The 19,962-nt window shown below is 33.5% G+C and overlaps 1 long non-coding RNA gene across 1 annotated transcript in view; it reads right to left on the bottom strand.

Moving 5' to 3' along the window:
- The window catches only part of LOC127551435 (uncharacterized), a 129,119-nt gene that overhangs the window by 87,479 nt on the left and 21,678 nt on the right, over positions 1–19,962 (bottom strand). The window contains exon 3 of the long non-coding RNA XR_007951087.1: positions 5,612–5,784. This is a non-coding gene — a long non-coding RNA (uncharacterized LOC127551435). The remainder of the gene's footprint in view (positions 1–5,611; positions 5,785–19,962) is intronic.

The following is a 19,962-nucleotide window of genomic DNA, read 5'->3' as shown; positions in this document are numbered from 1 at the left end:
CTAGGTAGTGGTAACAGAAGCAACAGCAGCTTCAGCAGCTCTCTAGCCAAAAATGGTAAAGGGATCGGGCAAATGATCGGAAATAGATTACAGGATTCTCCCATACACGTATTGGAGGCAGGATCAGATGTGTTTGGCACTCCACTGCCTATGCCCCCTTCTGGGTCAAAGATGGAGAGAAGGACTTTTTAGCTAAAAAGGAGTAGAAGCCTTGAGGGCAAGTATTACTTTAGGCCCCAAGGAATCAGGGATCCTAAGGAAAGTATAATTTGGGGGTTCAAAGAGCAGTATTCATTGCTGAGTAAGGACCAGAGTGCAGTAACCACAAAAATCTCCAGATTATACTACCTTAGAAGCACTGAAAATTTCCAGCCTGCCAGAACTAGATTTGAAAACAGCTGGGCAAAAATGCTGAAACTTGAGACAGTGCCCCTCCCCTTGACCTATGCTGGGAACAGAGTCCAACATAAATATAAAGTTTCAAATAAAAAATGATATGGAAATATAAACATAGAACAATAACAACAATAAAAAACCTGACTATACAAATCTATTATGGTGATAGGGAAGATCATGACAAACTCAAAAGAAGACAATGAAGACAAAAAACAAGCAAATATTAAAAGAAAAATTTGAATTTGGTACAGAGCAAAAGAATTATTCCTATTTAAGTAATTTTCCTCCTCTGTTAATCTGGGCAATCTATATTTTTGGAAGTATTCATCCATTTCACTTAGATTATCATATTTATTGGCATACAGTTGGACAAAATAGCTCCTAATTATTGCTCTAATTTTCTCTTCATTGGTGGAGAGTTCATCTTTTTCATTTTTGATACTAACAATTTGATTTTCTTCTTTCCTTTTTCTAATCAAATTTTGTAGGCTCCATGAACCACTGAGAAAAAAATATACTCCTTTCTGTCTCCACTTAATTTTCTTCAAAGGTCTGTCATATCTAACTTTTCTAAAATTCTATTTATCTTCTTAATGTCCAAAAAGTATTCCTAGAAGAACTAATAATGATTTTCAAAATCAAATAAGACTGGTAAAGGAAAAAATAGGCAAAGAAATGAAAGCAGAAGAATAAAATTATTAAAGGACAACTAATAGCTTTGTAGAAGAGGTACACAGACACAAAAATACTGTAGAAATTAATACCATAAAAAAACAGAATTGGCCAAATGAAAAAGAATATCCAAAATTTACTGATGAAAATAACTCCTAAAAAGCATAAGAAGAGATACAAAAGCTCCCTGAAGAAAATAACTTCTTAAAAATTAAAACCAGAAATTGAAGATAATGACTTCATGAGACATCAAGAAACAATAAAACAGTCAAAATAATTTCTTTAAAAATAGAGGAAAATATAAAAAATTTCACTGGAAAAACAAATGAACTAGAATTATCGGATTACCTGAAAACCATAATGAAAGAAAGAGAATAAACATCATATTCCAAGAAATTATCAAGGAGAAGTGCCCCAATATCTCCAAGATAGAAAGCAAAACAGAAATGGAAAGAATCTACCAGTTACTACCTGAAAGAGATTCCAAAATGAAAACTTATAAGAATACTATAGCCAAATTCCAGTGCTCTGAGGTCAAAGAGAAAATTCTTCAAGCTCCAAGAACCTACCACATTAAAGGTGCAGACAGTCTATAATATGAGATTCTGAAAATTAAAAGAGCTGAAATTCCAACCAAAAATAACCTAATCAGCAAAACTGAGCATAATCCTTAAAGAGAAAATAAAATAGAAATTTAATAAAATAGAGGACTTTTAAGCATTCCTGATGAAAATACCTGAAAAGAAAATTTGATTTTTAAATACAAGACTCAAGAAAAGTATAAAAAAGTAAACCTGAAAGATGAATCATAAGGGACTTAAGTTTGAACTGTTTACATTTCTATATGCGAAGATGATACACGCATCCTTTAAAAATTTTATCACTGAGTGGTTAGAAAGATTCTACATAGAAAGTGGTGTGGGAGTGAGTCAATTTTATTGGGATGATATAAAAAATGTGTGTGTGGGTTAGAAAAAGGGCAATTTTAAAGGGAAGGGTAGATAAAAGAAGACAGTGATCCAAAATAAAATGGAATTTAAAGAAGAGTCAGGATAAAGTGAGAGAAAAGGATAAACAGATGAATACAGGATGAAAGGAAATGGCCATTATTGGTAATCATAACTGAGAATGTAAATGGGAAGAACTCACCCATAAAAATGGAAGTAAACAGCAGAATAGATTAGAAATCAGAATGCAACGGTATGTTGCTAATGAAAAATACATCGAAACAGAGACACATACATAGAGTTCAAATAAAGAGCTAAAGCAGAATCTATCATGTTTTAGCTGATGTAAAAAAAGGCCGGAGTAGTATCTATGGCTTCAGACAAAGCAAAGCCAAAAATAGACCTAATTTAAAGGTATAAGCAGGTAAACAATATACAGCTAAAAAGAACCACAGACAATGAAGTAATATTAATACTACACATATATGCACCAAATGGCATAGCATCCAAATTAAAAAAAAAAAAGGTAAGTGAATTATAAGAAGAAAAAAGAAAACCATACTAGTGAAGGACCTCAATTTTTCTACCTTTAGAACTAGGATAAATTTAACCACAAAATACATAAGAAAGAAATCAAGGAGATGAATAGAATCTTAGTAAAATTAAATATTATAGACCTCTGAAGAAAACTGAATGGGAATAAAATTAAGTATACTTTTTTCTCAGCTATACATGACATCTCCATGAAAACTGATCATGTATTAAAGCACAAAAACCTAACAATCAAATGCAGAAAAGCAAGAATATTAAATGCATTCTTTTCAGATCACAATGCAACATAAATTACATTTAACAAAGGACCAAGAAAGCTTAAATTAAAAGCTAATTATAAACTAAATAATCATAAAGAATGAGCAAAGCAAAGAACAAACCATAGAAAAAATCAATAATTTCATTAAAAGAAATGATAACAATGAGATAACATTCTAAAATTCATAGGATATGGCTAAAGCAGTATTTAGGGAAATTTTTAAAAATTTCTATAGAGAACCAAGGAGAAGGCATATTACCCACCTTCTGCAAGAGAGGTGATATTACGAATCAGAATGCAAAATGACACATACATTTTTGACATGTCTAAGACTTGTATATTTATAATAAGGAATTTTTTGCACCTCTGGGGAAAAGAAGAAAATTTAATTTTTGTTAGCTGAAAAAAATGTTTAAAGGAACTTCAAGATCTCTCTTAAAATATAAAAGGGATATTCCTTTCCAGTCTTATCTCATTCAATGTTCAAACTCTGACCGGACCTAATAAAAAGAACAGAGGGAAGGACTCTCTTTAGTAAGCAAGATACTAGGGGCATTGTGAAAAGCCTTGACTGCCTCTCACACATCCAATCTCCCTCCCTCACCCCCCAACCCAATACTTCCAGAGGCTTTTAAATCAAATCCAGGAAATTGTGAAGGGAAAAGATACCATATCTTTGTCCTGTGCAATTCAAACAACTGATCCTGAAATTATGAGACTGTACATGTCTTCAATATAAGAAAGAATAGAAATGACTATTATGATAAAAACTGAAAAGATTTCCTGTATAGGAAGTTCCTTCAAAGAATACTAGAGGCAAATAAACAGAGATAAACATAAAATTTTGCATTTGAGGGCTTTTCTTTTCTATTATGCAAATATAGGACAGTGAAAAACTAAAAATATATATATTATGAAAAAGATAAAGAAACCCTCTTTTTCTTCATAGTAGTGTTAGAGTACAAGTATGGTTTTCTTAATTGGTTTTGTCAAACTATATGTTTTTTTTTCTTTTTTTAATCTTTGTACCTAAGGCACAAATGTGACAATGGCAAAGGTGAGGTGAGCAGTATTAAGATAAATTGGAAGTGAAGGTAATGTATAAACAAAAAAATCAACGAATTTTGTTTTAAAGATAAGGAAATTTTAATTGACCACATGACCTAATAACTCAATATGGTTGCTTTAAAAGCTAAAATGATTTCTACTAGAATTAATAGAAATATATTGTCAGAACAGAGGAATTTATATTTCTATTGTATTAATTCATTTTTGAATATTTCTTTTGAAGAGGGACATTGAGAAAGTATAGTATCCAAAATTAGGTAACTAGAATGGCAATTAGAAGTATGGCAGCCAGAGAACAATTGAAGAAATAGGCATGTTTGATTTAGGGGAGAAGAAGAAGGGGAAGGACTCTGAGGAAAGTCTTTCACAGTAAAGTATTTGAAGACAGACATAAGAAGAAGGAATGAACTTAATTCCATTTTGCTTCAGAGGAAATAATTAGGTTCCAATGGATGGAAGTAATAAAGCAGCAGATTTGTCCTCAACATATAGAAATCCTTTCCAAGAAACAAGAAGGAAGAGGAAAAGAAAAATAGAAAAAAAAAAGAAGAGGGGGAAAAATAAAGAGAAAATAACATAAAAATGGAAGAGGAAGAAGAAAGGGAAAATAGAAAAGGAAGGTGAAAAGAAAATGGAAGAGAAAAGGAAATAGAAAATGAAGAGGAAAAAAGAAAAGGAAACAGAAAAGAAAAGGGAAGAAGAGGAAAAAATGAAGGAAAAAGAGAAAAATAGAATTCCAGAAGAACAAGCAGCTCTGAGAGACTTTTGTTTCCCATACTGAAGGTCTCAAAACAGAAGCTGAATGCTCATCTGTCAACAATACTGTAGAAGAGTAAGAGGCCAGACTAGATGATCTCAAAGAATCCTTCCAATTCTAAATTCTAGAATTTACATATTCTATATTCTAGAATTAGAATCTAGAATTTTAAAAAATCCTTTTACTTCTAGAATAAAATGTAAAATACTCAGAAGAGTGTTAAAATCTGTATTCCTCCTACTTTTCCAGTCTTCCTTCATATTTCCCTTTTTTGCATATTCTCTATTCCAAAGACACATTTCCAAATCATTCCTCATACATGACATTAGATATTGCACTTTTTTGAGTTTCTGTACCCGATGCCCAGAATGAATTCTTTCCTTTATTCTGCTTTTAAACAATACTTAGCTGCTCAGAAATCCCATGCTACATAAGACATTTTCTTCTTCAAATAAAATACTTTCTCCCTCATGAAATTTTTCCTTATGTAATTTTGTTATCAATATGCTGGAACTTTACTAGCTTTTGAAACCACAAAGTTTCCCTAAATTAATGAGATAGACTTTTTTGAAAGATGAGTGATCAAAATACATACTAATCTTTTTTCAATTTTTTCTTTGTCAACTCATTGGGATTCTATGGAAGCCAATTTAGAAAACACAATTGATTCCCCTGACATTAGTATATGGGTCCAGGGAAGAACCTAAGTTATAGAATCTACATTACAGTGAGAGTGTCACACTATACTACATACAAACTGTAACTTATCATGAGTTGGCCCACACTATTCCTGAATGTGGTGAATAGAAAAAGTACTTTAGAATGAATTTGTTTTTCTATTATTGAAAAGATAAAGAACTTTGTACATTGTTTTAAGTTTCAGTAACTTAAAATAGTTTGTGGCCAAGAGTAGTAAGAATAAGCTTATCAGTAGAAAAGAGATTATAGATACATTCCTACCTTTGGCTGCTGCCTGTAGCATATTATTCCATTCCATTGTAGTCTACTGAAGCATCCAGGTTACCAAAGTGGCCTACAACATATCTGGATTCTCAGTCAATGATTTCTTCAGATCATAGTAAGTGGAATCCTCATCACTATCATAGTCACTCCTGTTATATTACCAGGTCAGCCTGTCAAAAAAAAAATCCTCAGTCCAAACTTCTCCCCCCAAATAAGGTTCATTGAAAAAAGATGAATTTACCCACTTTCTAGGGCCCACTCATTGTTGACAAGAATTAGTTTCAATGAATAAGTTGTGAGGTCCACTTCTGCGGTTCTAAAATTTAATAAGTCTATGAAATTTATTAGTAGAATTTGTGAAGGAATGAAAGATGGCTAAGAAAATATTTAATCTTTTATGGATCTCAATTTCCTCATCTATAAAATGTGAGAGTTGAATTCTTTGATTTCTAAAGTCCCTTATAGTTAACCCTAAAAGTATGTGAGAGAATTTGACTATGATCTGCTAACATAGTTTTAGCATAAATTTAGCATAGTTTTAACATAGATTACATCATAGTTTTATTCCTTAATTATTTCTTGTTTCTGTAATTCAATGGAATATCTGAGCTCCCTTCCAGCTCTAAATTCTGTAATAAGTTTGTTTCAATTCAAAGTGAAGCTAATTCAGAAAAGTGGATGATCTAAAAAGAACAATTCACATTGCACCAATGGACTTCAGCTCTAATTTAATTAAAGGCACCCACTCATCTGTGAATATCACGAACTCACATTTAAACACATATTAGCAAAGGGAAAATCAATGGGTCAATGCTTTGAGCAATCATTGGGAATTTGTACCAACTTGTCTTTGATTGGTGTTCATATAATACTAAGGTGACAATGCTTTTCCATTTCAAAAGAAATATGAAATCACAGAAGAAAAAGATAAGCTATGGGTCATGTGCAATGGGGGAAAAAACAACACAACATAAATATTTAGAATTTATAACCACATCTTTCTCCTCATTTCTTCTTCCTTTTCCTAGTCATTAAAACTCAAAAAGTCGTTTCTTTGTACCTTATAAAATGTTTCTACCAGAATATTTATGGGATCTGTATTCATCTCTCTTTACAATGGATTTCATGAGCATATAAAATTATAGATATAGAATGAGATCATCTAGTTTAACTCCCTCATTTACCATGAGGATATCAATTCTGAGAAATGTCAGATATTTTGCTGAAGGTCATATAAAATGTTAGGAAGAGAGGGGAAATCTGAACCCAGTTCTTCTGATTCCACATCACTGCTCTGTACTCTACTCTGATATAATGAAAAAGTCATAATCTGATAACAGTCACTGAGCCAAATATTTTTATAACAGACAATGCTAGAAATTCTTTCATATGAGGAAAATAAAAACTTATTTAGGAGGAAGGAAGTAATCATCATCAATAGTTCAACCCTTAGTAAAGACAAACTAGATAAGAGAACAGTGCCATGAGTAGCCAAGTGAGCAGCACAGTGCAGCAAGACTCAGTGGAGAACTAGAAGTGGAAGGAATCAGGTCAGAACATATTCACATCCTGAGAAAATGACCTTTCTGTCCTATCAATCAACCAAATGATAAACATTTTTAAGTGTCTATGATGTGCCAGAAACTGTGCTAAGTATAGGACATACAAAAAAAGAGGCAAAAAACAGACTCTGCCCTCAAGGAGCTGACAATCTAATGGAGATCACATGCAAACATAAAAAGTGAACCCTATACAGGAAAAGAAGGAAATAATTAAAAGAGGGAAAGCACTGGAATTAAGAAGGGTTAAGGAAGGCTTCCTGTTAAAAATGGGGTTTAGTTAGTAGGGGAGCTTAACAGAAGCCAGGATCACAGTAAAGGAGTTAAAGAGGGAGAATGTTTCTAATTATAGCTCATGTAGATCTCTAGTATAGCCTAATGTGATGATCTTTGAATGAAATTTCAAAATGGAAAATGTAGTGGAAATTGACAGGTAATTATGCCCTTAGCCTTCCATTTCTTGAGGCCTAAAGTCCTCATTTCCACAAATCTGTTAAGAAAAGCATGTATCTCAAAAGGGAACCTTCATGATAAGTTACACATATTTTCCCACAAAAAAGCTCTCTTTGTCAGCAGAACATACCAGTATTTTCTTAGCCTGTAATGTTAGACTTAGCAATTTACTTTCATGCTCTAATTAAAGACTTGACTAGATTTTTTTTTTTTAAAAATGCTTATCCAACCAGAAATCTGCTTAGCCTAAACAATGAGCTAATTCTTACTCACTAACAACAACTAGCTCAATTGTATTTGTACCTACATTAAGCTTACCAGATAAGCTTAATGATTTTTCATTCATTCATTCATTCTCTCATTCATCATTCCCTCCAGAACAATAAAAGAACTCTTAATATTCAACTTAATGACCCTGTCATTTACTTGAGGGGAAGGAGGGATTCCTTAAGAAAATGCTCCTTGAAGTCATTATTCAAAAATATATATAAATGGCTGTAGATTAAAATGTGCTCAAGTGATTCATAAGTCTGTACTCCAGGGCCAATGGGAACATCTGCAAAACTAGTATCTCCAAAACTAGCACCAACTGATTTGGATTCAATTGAGAGAAAGCTGACACAAAATGAAAAGTATCTTCGTAGATTCCTGATGAATTAAACTGTTAATTCTCATAATCAAAGTATCGATTTGGCACTCAAGAACTGAGCATTAGAAGAAAGCCATAGTATATTCTGAGAATGTTTAAATGGAGAATATGGCAAGCCATCCAAAGCAAATGTGCTTTCATTCTAATGCCATACCATTTAACATCTGTAAGACTGCACCTGATAGCTACATTACCTGAAAATATGAGACAGTCAAATACCACTTAGTGACCATTTATATAAACATAGGATAAAGGCCTTGGTATCAAAATCTGTGTTCAAATCCTGCCTTAGAAACATAACTAGCTATCTGACCAAGAGCAAGTTATTTAATATCTCAATGCCTCCAGAAATGTCTCTAAGACTAGGTCTCTGAGGCCCAGGCAAACTGCATATCTACATCAATGCAGGTAGCTTCTGTGTTGTGAATATCCCTATACAAATTTTTGGTTTAGACAAAAAAAATTAGTGTGTGAGAGGGGATGGGATGGAATTATATTAAGAGTTGAATAGGAGTTAAGCACAAATGATATAATCAGAGTTCATAAGGAATTTCCAATCTAATGTAAATGAATTTATAAACTATGTGAAACAAAGAGATGGTCATAAATAATCCTGTTAAAGACATTTAATTTTTTTGAACTCATCTTTAAAATAGGATACACTACCCACTTTCCAAGACTATAGGGAGGATATGGAACCATAAGGCAAATATGACTTCACATGAATAATGAGTTATCATTCTATTGCTTTCTCATTGAGTCAAGGAAGGATTTAAGGAAGGAAAAGAATTTCGAACTCAAAATTTAAAATAAAGAATGTTAAGGAAAAAACATTGTATATCACAATTTTCAAACTCATCATAGAATAGTGCTGAAGTGATAGTGAAAATTATGCAACTGAAAGAAATATTAATAAAAAAAGAAATTGGTAAAAAGAAATAATCATCATACATGTAAAGAACTATATAAAGTGACTATATAAAGAGCCTTTCAAATGTAAACATTTGGGTAATAGAAAGAACATTGAACTTAGAAGACTGGATTAAAAAACAATTACAAATATTTATTGGCTATGTGGCTTTGGGCTAACCAGTTTCCTCATGTGTAAAAGTGATAGTGATGATGTTTATATTATCTACCTCACAGGACTGAGGTCAGGGAAATGCTTTTTTGAATTCTAAATAATTATGATCATAATAATTATTATGATTATTATTAGATGCCATCTACAAAGTAGGTGAAGCTAGCAGAGTTTCCATGAATAGCAAGCTACTTATTACCTCTACTTTTCCCTAGATTAAGGACAAAAAAAAAGTTACTCATAGAACAATGAACAAGCAGTTTTCTAGGAGAGTCCAGTTCTGATTTTATGCAAACCACATATGAAGAGATACCTGTTCTGTGATTGTTAGTTGTTAAAATCATCAAGTGGCTTGATTCCAATAGATGAGTTTGTATGCATCTTTTTTTTAAATGAGTATTCTAAATTCATTAGCAACAAATCAGCCTTTGTAAAGAAAGGCTTCAGCACATTTTTTAAATTAAAATCTGTACTTCCATACTGTAATGGATATTTATAGTAAGTCTTTCTTTTCTTTTCCTTCTCCCTCCCCTTTTTTTGCCCAGGAAAAAATACAGTGGCCAGTCATGGTTTCACTGTCATTGCTGATTGACACAATATAACCTCCTCCATTTCCAAAATGTATCAATTAACCAGTACTTAAGTAGCCAGATGTCCTGCTTTCTACACTCTGATGCTCACCATGTTGGTGCTGGACCTAATAAGTTATTTAGCCCTTCCTTATGTATGACAAAATCTACTTCCCTATATTTTTAAATTTCTTTGCAAAATTCTTAAAGCAAAAATAATCAACACAAGATCTCCAGAACAGAAGGAAAGTACTATTCAGAAAGAAGATACCATTTTCCCAGAAATTACATACTTCTAGTAATGTGCTAGGATTTTGAATTCCTTCTTTCTCCTGTTCTCTCCATGCCATGATGCCTTCCTCTCTTTAACCAGACATTCTTAATGAAATGTATGTTTTAGGATAGTTCTTCCCAATAAGATCTGGAAATAACAATTTAATTTGGATAGGCATCAACAAGGCATAAAGGACTTTAGAAATCATTTGAAAATAGACATTATTATGCCCAAAAGAAATCTTCTCCCTGCCAAATGTTCGGAGACAAGGCTGAACCATGATAATGTTCTCTCTTAATTTTAATGGTCAACATCCTGTTTTTCTGCTTATGTTAGCTGAAGAACGTTTCCTAGTCCCTTCTTCTTGAGCCCAACCAAACAAGGCAATGCAATTATTCCGGAAGCGTTGGTTTCTTTCTTGTGCTTTCTTGTGCTTTCTTCTTTTCCCTTTTGATACTTGCTTCCTTAGAGCAGCAAGATAGGGAAAATCAGAGGCATGAAACCCCAAGTAGGTAAATGTTGCTAGATCTGATAAAAAAAATTTAAAGGTTTAATGTGAGGAAAAGATACAGCAAGTATAGCCAGGGTGATATTTGTGAATTTCTAAACACTGAAACATATTTCATCTTTCTGCCAGACCAGTCATTAGGTTAGATCATTAGCTCCTTCAAAAAAGGATTCTGGCATTTAGACTTCTTGTTTTTATTATTTTTACTTAAAAAGTACCTTGCAGTCTAAATATGCTTATAGTGGGAGGTTGTGTTTATTGGTACAGAGGGTCATGGAGACACAAATTGCTCTTCCCCTTGCACATCATTTTCCCATAAAAGGACTGCTGATTACTTAGATCTATCTCTTTGGGATCATAGATTTTAGACCTCGAAGGGATATCATTTACCGTTGATCCCAACTGATTCATTTACAGGTAAGGAAACTGGAGTATGGAGAGAGGAAATAACTAAATATCATGGACAACAGTAAGTGGCAAAGTCAAGTTCTCACTTCCAAGTGCAATGTTGGTTTCCACTATATTATATTTCAGCCTATTTCTGTGGTACTCTAGAATGTCAGTGGATGAGAACGTTGTTATCATAGCTTCAGAAATGCAGAACTTAATTGAATTAAAGAATTTCTATATTATCTTCCTTAGAGAGGCAAAGTAGCAAAATAGGTAAGACTCATGGACCTAAAATTAAAAAGACATGAATTCAAATCCTGCCTCTAATGAGAAAATAAGTCATGTTACCTCTGTAAAGCTTAACTGTAAAATAGGGTGATATATAACAAAGCTATTTATAATACCGTTGTCCTAAAAGCTACAAAGAAAAAGCTGAAATGCTTCCATTATTAAAAAAAAAAAACAAGATCAAATAGTGAACCAATAAATTTGCACAAACAATTCAAAACATTGAGAAAAGCTTATGGAAAGTGCCCAAAGCTGAAAAAAATAATCACTCCACGACAATTATTTTTAGGAGCAAGACATCAGTTAATATTGGACCTAAGAGCTTGGCTGGATCAGCATCCTCCTAGTGTGGGAGGAAGTCAAGAAAAATTTCAGGTTAATGAAATGTAAATGTGATGGAAAAACTGAATGGATGATAACAATAACCAACATTTGTATAATGCTTTATACATTGGCACATTCAAGCCTCTCACTAATCTTTAAGTAAGTACTCTAGATATTATTATCTCCATTCTATAAGTAAGGGAAGTGAGGTTTATAAATGTGAAGTGACTTTTGATTCTGAAGTTTTCCATCTGTTTCTGGGGTGAATCTAGTATGTCAGTAAGAATATGAAAACAACAAGAAGAATATTATTAGCAAGTGTGGAATGGAAGGATTTCAAAGAAACAGTTTAGCATTATTCTGGATTAAATATAAGTACTTTCTTATGGGACCTAATAAGACAATATTTACTCTTCCAACATAATGACTCTGGTTAAGTGAGGCATTTGGATAAGACTATTTCCCCATCTTTGGAAGGACATTGATAAAGGTATGGGGCTAAAGCCAAAATGCCAACGGTTCAAATCCTGCTTCTAACTCTTAATCACTTATGGAGCTCTACCTATAATCCCTAACTCATAGGGCTTTGTTAATTTTCCAAGGACACACTGAACATTTAAAAAAATCACAAACCTTAAAAGTGTTACATGAATGATAGTTATTATTCTACATCTTAGAATAAACCTTTAAGTCCATGATGACAACAATCATGTCTTATTATTCACGCTCACAGGACTTCACACAGGGTAAGTGTCAACAAATGTTTACTGAATGAATAAGCATGACATCTAAACTGGACTTTGGCAACATAGTATAGACACTAATGATTCTAAGTAGTACTTCCATTTCCACATTCATTGTGAAGATGAAGTTTATTTCTCGTGTTATCCTCTTTCTTTTTCCTTACTTTCCCCTCCTTCCACAATCCATCCTACTTCCTCCACTTCCAATGTATAAAACTATATTTCATTCTTCTTCTCAGATGATTATCAACTAATTTCTGCTGAAATATAAGTGATAATCAAGATATTCCATATAAATTAGAGAACCTATTCTTCTGTTTTAATATATATAATTTCTTTATTTTTTAAGAAATTACTTTTTAAAAATAATTTTTAAATTTTAAAAATACATATTTAAAAATAAAATGAAGAAAATTTTTAAGAACTTCAAAGAAAACTGTATAATAAGCAAGCAAAACAATATGGTGGTGGGGGCAAGGGGTGTTGGAGGTGGAAAATGGAATTAAAGGGTCTTCTATTCCATAATATCAAGCCTTACAAGTACCACAGAGAGAAGCCTTGTAAGTAACCAAGATAAATTTTACCCTGCTGTCTCGCTTTCCTTTGATTAGTTCCCTTTCTGCTAAGAACTAAAAGATGAGTTGAGTTTTTCTTTTCGTGTGCCCTAATCACACAAGTCTACTGAAGGATTAGATAGTTGTTGTATGGGTAAAAGGTGTGCACTGTGGCGGTTTCAGATAATTTATCTGAGAATAGCAGACCTTTTCCTCTATCCACTCACTCACAAGTGAATAACCTGAGACATAAAATCCTCTATTTAGTCGTAATGATTCCGCAAAATTTGGCCTCATCCTACCTTTCCAGTATTTTTACTTCTTCCCTAGAACTCCACAACACTGCTTTACTGCTGGACTTGCAGTTCCTTAAACTTACCACTCTATCTCCTGCTTTCATGCCCTTTCATTTGCTGTCCATCATGCCTGGGATGCTTTCATTCTTTACCTCCTTTCACTTCGCCTCCTGCCTTCCCTGGCCCCCTTTCAAGACTTAACTCAAATCCTTCTTTCTATAAGAGGCCTTTTCCAGTTTCCTCTATTCATACTCCCGCACAGTTTCATCATATATATGTTTCCAATCCAAATGAATTCTGTGAAAGCACAGACTTATTTTCTCCTCTCTGTCTATATCTCTATCTCTTATCACAGTGCCTGGCTGGCCAACAACAAATATTTAATAAATGCGTATTGACTTGGTTTAGATTTCTGATCTAAGCAAAGAATTAAGATGATACTTCTCTGTCTGTTCAAATATATATAGTTATGAATTGCATTTTCCAAATGAGCATAACTTAAAATATGCTTTTGGATTGTTAACTGTTTAAAAGTAGTTCTTCCCATGGCTCTCTTCAATGAGAGATTAATGATTCAGACCAGTTCAATGATCTTTGGATGAAGAGAGCCATCCACACCCAGAGAGAAAACTGTGGGAAATGAGTGTGGGTTCACAATATAGCATTTTCACTCTTTTTGTTGTTGTTTGTTTACATATTATTTTCTTTCTCATTTTTTACTGTTTGATTTGATTTTTCTTGTGTAGCACAAGATAATTGTCTAAATATGTATGCATATATTGAATTCAACATATATTTCTACCACGTTTAACATATATTAAATTACTTGCCATATAGGGGAGGAAGTAGAGGTAAGGGGTAGGAAAATTGGAACACAAGGTTTTGCAAGGGTTAATATTGAAAAAATTATCCATGCATATGTTTTGAAAATAAAAAAGCTTTAATTTTAAAAAGAAAAAAAAAAGAAAAGTACTTTCATTTCTTACTACCATCTCTTTTGGTCTGAGAACTATCACTATTTTGTCTCTGTAAAATATGATCTAAATTTTCTCTAACAACTAAAGAATGATGAAATTTGGCAAGCAATTTATAATTGAACATTAATTCTTTCAGATTATGTAGAGAGCCTGAACTCTGGAGAAGTATACTTGAAACAAGGTTTTAACTCAGTGGAATTGAGGAGATAACAGTTCTCTAGTTCATATATATACTTAGTACTTAGTATGGTGATGTAATGGTTCTCTAGTGCACACATATTCAGTATGCTGTAATAATATAATTATAATAGGGTATTTAAACTGGGGGAAAAAAGTCAGGCTTAGAGGGAGACTGGTTGAGACTGTCAGACTGTCAGACTGCTGGAGGAGACTGGGTCAGACTATGACAGACACAGACTGTGTAAAAGACAATAAAGATTTGAACTCTATTCTTGTCCATTCTTGTGGACTATCTTTCTGAGACTAAGGCCCTTCCAGGGGACCTCCAGAAAGCTAGCCTGGACATTACATGATTACTATATAATACTATGAATGGACTGGTAGGAGTTAATGTGCCTAATGATTTTCATGCAAACAGTATCCCCCCCAGATGTTTATTATCTAATATTGTCTTCTTATATACATATATCTTCTGTTTCCTACTGTGTATTAAATTCCTTGAAGATAAGAACCTGGTCACACTTTTTTATATTCTCCATAGCACCTATTAGCATACTATCCACACAGCAGATCTTCACAAATATGGTTACTTGATTGATATTAGCATCAAATATAAATAATCTCAAATTAAACAGAATTGGAAACAGTAATCTCTTTATAAAAATGGAAATCTAAGCTTGCCAAGAGCAGTATAAGCTCAAAGTTCCTCTGGCTCATCTAGCACCATGCTCTCTGAGATTTTCTGTGCTGGCTTAGCTCAGCTTTGTTCCTTTTCAATGAAACAAATTAGCCCAAGAATTACATTGACTGTGAGTTATCAAAAAAAAAAAAAGGAACCAGGAGTGCACATATTCCAAGAAATCAAAGTTTTAGGGAAAAGGGACATTTAGGTAAAAATGTCTTCAGACCACTTTCTCATTTACTGCCTACCATATACTTTACTATAGTGAAGGCTATATATCAAGTTCTTAATTAAATCAAGGATAAGATATCCACAGAAGTTTTATGGTAAATGGTATTGAATTTTGCTATAACATCATTTCTTTGCATAGCACAGAACAATGTGGAATTACTCATCTTCACAGCATTCTCCAGGAAGAAGATTGATAATACATTATGATGAAATCCCTTTAATCTCTCTATTCAACAATATTGTTAAATTCTGTGTAAATGCAGAGATCTAAATGGGCTTATAGCTAATGCTTTACCTTAAAGGAGAAACTATAGAAGGCAACAACACCTTGAGGAGTTAGGGAATCCTCTTTCTCCACAGTCTTCCCTATCCCTGGTAGTGGTGGATATCATAGACCTTGTCCACTGGTGTCCCTCCTTCCCTGCTAAGATCTTCAGTGTAGTATGGTATTTTCCCCCTAGCAGCCATACTTTCAATAGAGTAGAAACTTTCGGAGTATTATTTCTTGTACTTGCAAAAGTGTTCATGACCACCTATAATTTGTCTCTTTCTCCTTTTTTCCTTTCCCTTCCCTCTCTACATTCTTAAAAAAAATCATTCTTCTTCTTCCTACCTTCCTTCTACAGGTAAAAATATTAATTGTTAGTAATCACCCTGCTAATTAAAAAATTCCTACCTATATATTTAACCTATATGGAATTGCATGTTGTCTTGGGGAGGAAGAAAAATTTGGAATACAAAGTTTTGCAAAAGTGAATGTTGATAACTCTCTCTGCATGTATTTGGGGGGGGGATACTATTCTTAAAATTCCTAGAATAAATTATCCTTTTATTAAAAAAGAACATGATCAACAATTTCTGCAGCTATCTTGTTAACTCAAAAATGAATTGGAAACGAGTTTGTACGTGTGTGTGTGCGCACACACACACACACACACACACACTTATGCTTGTCTATGATAGAGAGGTTGCTAAGGGAAGCACTGTATTTTGACTAATCACTAAGTTTCAGGAGCTGGTAATCAGTGTCCTACTGGGAAAAGGGAAAGCTCCTCTCTACCTTTCAGGCAGTCAGAGAAAGTTTCCTTTGAATGGAAAAATAGTCACAGGGGCTTTTGCTACTGACCTACACAAGAAAACAACAGAAAATCAGGTCTGCAGCCCTGAAAGCACTTTGCTCAAGACAACCCTGTAAAGTAGAAACTATGTGTAATTTTCTAAAATTAAGAAAACCAAATTAAAGCTAAGATGATTTGGTCAGTTGCACAAATAGCAAAGTCCTGGCTCCAATTCCTGGTTTATTTCCATAACACTATGATGCCTTTACATATCTATCATCTTTCCTTTTTCAGCAGCCAAGTATGAGAGAGCAAGAGCTAGTCAGAATTATTGGAAAAGCAAAAGACAGCCTTCTCTTAACAACATAAGAGGTAGTTTGCAGCAGAAAGAACTAGTCTGAGTCAAAAGATCCAGCTTCTGTCCTTGGCCCCCAACTAACTACTTGTGTGAACTCAGGCAAGTAATTTAACCTTATTTATGCTTTCCATTTATCTGATAAGTCCATATAATGGACTACATGGATTTCAAGGCCTCTTCCAGCTATTTAATTCTAGTGTAAATGGATTATCTGTTGCTGGAAAGGAGAAAAGCCAAGAGAACTCAGAATATTGTGGATAAGCTGTAATGGGTAGAAATAAGGCTTGATTCCAAGATATAATCTCAAATTAAGGGTAAATAGAAAAAGCCTGAGGGGTGAGAATCATAGTTGGAGTAAGTGGTGGGTAATTAATTGATAAGCATTAGTGAAAGTTTTATTCTTCAGAAGAATTGGAGGGTGATAGAGTGTTCTGTAATCAATGAATAATAATCAAGAATCAAGTGAAACTGCTAGATAAAGATGTCATTTAGCAATCCCGGTAATTAATAGATTGGCATTTTTTCATCTTATGTCATGACATGTTGGATTGCTAGATCTAGATTACTTTTATATTTTGAGCTTCTCATAAATTTTTAAATGGAAGCTATGTAAACTCATTGATATCCATTATTTTTTCCCCTGGAGATTTCTAACAGTGATAATTTGGGGTCATACTTTAAAAGATCTGTGCTTTCGAGAGCAAAAGGTCTTTCAATCAACGAAGATCACCATATATCTATGCCTAAATAGAGGGATTTCAAATTCTATTATGGCCAGGAAGATACATCACTTTGTAGTCAAATTCTGTAGATAATAGGGGCAGTTTGTGCTTAGCAGATTGGCCCTCAAACAAGCACAAAGTTTGTTGCCAAGTGAGAACTTCTAACTCAGAAGGACCTGCCCCAACTTAAGTTTAGCCACCTTAGACTTCAGGGCTCCAGGGTTACTTCTCAGTCTAATACACCCTACCAGCTAACATCAACAGGAATTTTTGAATATAAAGCATTCCATTCCTTGGACATGTTTGATAAGACATTTTATTGTCAAACCTCAATGCAATACCTCAAATATTTATTCCCACAAACAATGAAGATCAAAAAGTATACATAACTTCTCATTTTGTATGATTCTTATCTATATCAGTCTCCAGAGGATCTGTCCCAAAGGCTAGGGGACTTTAAACATATTATAGATTCTACTGTTATTCTTGGACAGTGCTTAACCTCTTTTTTTGATCATGTACATCTATGATGATGCTTTTACAATACTTCTTGTATCCAAGTCACTATTGGCAATACATCATAGCATCTCTACTATATCTACTTATATCTACCACATATCTTTCCATGGTCCACTTACACTTCTGAGTCTTCAAAGATCTTGCTATTCCATGATTCATAGTCATATGGTATCAAAATGTCACATAGAGATTCCTAGGTGGCATGGTGACCTTTGCAAATACCTTTTGGCAAGTATAAGTCTCCTTGATTTATGCTTTCCTTGAATTTGATAATCAGAAATGGTCAAAGGATATGAACAGACAATTCTCAGATGAAGAAATTGAAACTATTTGTAGCCATATGAAAATATGCTCCAAGTCATTATTAATCAGAGAAATGCAAATTAAGACAATTCTGAGATACCACTACACATCTGTTAGACTAGAATGACAGGGAAAGATAATGCAGAACGTTGGAGGGGATGTGGGAAAACAGAGACACTGATACATTGTTGGTAGGATTGTGAATACATACAACCATTCTGAGAGCAATTTGGAACTATGCTCAAAAAGCTATCAAGTTGTGTATACCCTTTGATCGAGCAGTGTTACTACTGGGCTTATATCCCAAAGAGATACTAAAGAAGGGAAAGGGACCTGTATGTGCACGAATGTTTGTGGCAGCCCTCTTTGTAGTGGCCAGAAACTGGAAACTGAGTAGATGCCCATCAATTGGAGAATGGCTGAATAAGTTGTGGTATATGAATATTATGGAATATTAGTGTTTGGTAAGAAATGACAAACAGGATGATTTCAGAAAAGCCTGGAGAGACTTACACAAACTGATGCTGAGTGAAATGAGCAGGACCAGGAGATCATTATATACTTCAACAACAATACTATCTGATGATCAATTCTGATGGACCTGGCCATCTTCAGCAATGAGATGAACCAAATCAGTTCTAATGGAACAGTAATGAACTGAACCAGCTACACCCAGTGAAAGAACTCTGGGAGATGACTAAGAATCATTATATTGAATTCCCAATCCCTATATTTTTGCCTGCCTACATTTTTTGATTTCCTTCACAGGCTAATTGTACACTATTTCAGAGTCTGATTCTTTTTGTACAGCAAAATAACGGTTTGAACATGTATACTTATTGTGTATCTAATTTATACTTTAATATATTTAACATGTATTGGTCATCCTGCCATCTAGGGGAGTGGGTGGGGGGAAGGAGGGGAAGAATTGGAACAAAAGGTTGGCAATTGTCAGTGCTGTAAAATCACCCATGCATATAACTTGTAAATAAAAAACTATTAAAAAAATTTTTAAAAGAAAACTTAATTGCCATCAAGACTCAAAAAAAAAAAAAAAGAATTTGATAGTCAGAAAATCATTACACAAAAACCATCTTTGTAATTTCACCTATCCAGAAGTTTTGTGTGATCTTAGTGAATGCTTATGAGAAACTCTGTTGGAAGACAATTTTAAAATGCTAATTTTTCTCCTGAATTAAATTTTTTTTAATAATTTTAAAAACCCATAAACAACTATCTTGTATTTTCTAATTTCTCAGTTAATTACATGATGTAAGAAAGTCAGTCTGCCAGAGAAAATCATTGGTTTAATTCCCTTCTCATTTTTCAATCAAAGATACGTTCAATATTTGGACAGAATATTTTCATAAATGCTTTATCGTAATGAGAAAGCTGCCATATTGGTCAATACTGATGATGACTTTTCATTCACCCTTTTTGTGGTAACATTACCATCTGTGACCTTTTTCATTCTCTTGGAATTTTCCTCTCTTTGAGCAATTTGAAATTGTTTACTGAGAATCATTACAATTATGTCATCTCCTTCATGGACTTCAAATATGTGTCAGGTCCATAAACTCTTCCTGACCTTATCCTCTATAGAACTGTTTCTACTTCCTCAAATAACACT

The sequence above is a fragment of the Antechinus flavipes genome, chromosome 2 (genome assembly GCF_016432865.1).
Source record: "Antechinus flavipes isolate AdamAnt ecotype Samford, QLD, Australia chromosome 2, AdamAnt_v2, whole genome shotgun sequence".
NCBI classification, from domain to species: Eukaryota; Metazoa; Chordata; class Mammalia; order Dasyuromorphia; family Dasyuridae; genus Antechinus; species Antechinus flavipes.
The sequence above is the reverse complement of the archived record's forward strand: the minus strand, read 5'-3'. Positions and strand labels throughout refer to the sequence as shown.